This window comes from Chionomys nivalis, chromosome X (assembly GCF_950005125.1).
Source record: "Chionomys nivalis chromosome X, mChiNiv1.1, whole genome shotgun sequence".
NCBI classification, from domain to species: Eukaryota; Metazoa; Chordata; class Mammalia; order Rodentia; family Cricetidae; genus Chionomys; species Chionomys nivalis.
The window spans coordinates 119,688,318-119,689,934 of NC_080112.1; the positions used below are offsets into that span (position 1 = coordinate 119,688,318).

Consider the following 1,617-nt stretch of genomic DNA (forward strand, 5'->3'; position numbering starts at 1 on the left):
CAGATATACTTTAGAAATGACTAACTGCATTTTCATTCCCACTGAACTGTAAGCTCCACAAGGAAAAGGGATGTGTCGTGTCCTTGGTTGTTTTCCCAGTGCTTAGGAAGTTCCTGGAACAAAAAAAATATTCAATGAGGATCCAGTGAATTATTCTGATGTCTATCTTTTAATGACCAGCAGTGATTACACCATCTTTATTTACTTTATTAAATAAATACCGAATTTATTTCACATATTTTTGTCTCCCTACCATTTCCACATCTGACCACCACTATTACTATGTCCTATCATAACATTCCAGACATGCTTAGAACCAAATAAAGGGTGGAGCTCCATCCTTGAAAACTAAACAGGCATTTTAGACAACATGTTCTTGGCAATGGAACCTGGACAACATTTATCAAACACAATAGACAAAGTTCTTACTTTGTATTATATAAAGGACAGACATATATATCAGCTGTTACAGAAATTAATAAGACAGAATATTTCAAACTGCTTAAACCATTTTCTTAAAGAGACTTCCTCCACTGCCAGAGATTTTGAACAGCCTCCTGGTCAGTCATCCGGAAGCAAATCTTCTCATAATTAATGAACTTGGCTTCCACTTTGGGACAAGAACTAGCTTTTTCTATACTTGCTTGTATTTTTGCCTTAATGTCTTCTGCAGAACAAGGTACTTTTGGTGCTTTAGGAATTTTGTTCTGTTTTCTGAAGGACTGTTTACCCTTTGATCTTAGTGTTGATGGTTTTAAGTCTTTTGCATTTTGGTCTGATTTCTGTGCATTTTTGAATGGGGTATCTCATACAGATTTCTTCACTGGAACTTTTTTCTTCAGCTTCCTCATCATCAAAATCATCATCTTCATCAACCTCATCCTCATCATCTTTGTTGTTGTCCTCATCATCTTCGTCAAGTTTTACCTTTTCCTGTGGACCCTTGTACTACCTTCAGAAGCAGATCCCTTTTCGGATATACGTAAAAGTTTCCCATCATCCTGATCTTCATCTTCTGACCCTGCATCTTCCTTTACAACTACTAGATGCTGTCCACTAATATGCACAGACCCTGAACCACACTTCAGCCTTAAGACCACAGCTGCTGTCATTTCAAAGTCCCGAAGAGAAATTATTGGTTGTACTGACATTTTCAAAGTTGTCCATGTTACTTTAATTGGACTGCCTTCAGAGTTCATTCCTTCTGCCTCTACAATGTGTAATGTCTTTTGCCCCTGCCTCTAAACTAGTCATTCTTACTGATAACTGGCGCTCATTCTCATCATTATCCATCTTAAAGTGATGATCTTTGTCAGCCTTTAGTTCACAACTGGAAAGGAAGCTCTGAAGCCTAAGAGGGTACATGTCCATCGAGTCTTCCATGAGGTGGAGGTGTGCACACTTCGGTAATTTTGCTGCTGTTAAGAGTTGCAGCGTAAATGTCTGATAGGCAGGCTATCTGGTACTAGGTTGAGAGTCACTGCTCTAGGGAATTGAATGTGTGCTCCCAAAGTACAGAGCCATGCTTAACAGACAATTGTGTTAAATTCCAATAATAAATTTTTTTCTGCTTATGTGTTTCACTCTTGAAAAATTACAACAAAGGCAGGAGGATAC

General features: G+C 38.2%; 1 pseudogene; it reads right to left on the reverse strand.

Moving 5' to 3' along the window:
• Window positions 1-515: 515 nt before the first annotated feature.
• LOC130867950 (nucleophosmin-like) lies at window positions 516-1,383 on the reverse strand (annotated as a pseudogene).
• Between the last annotated feature and the right edge of the window lie 234 nt (window positions 1,384-1,617).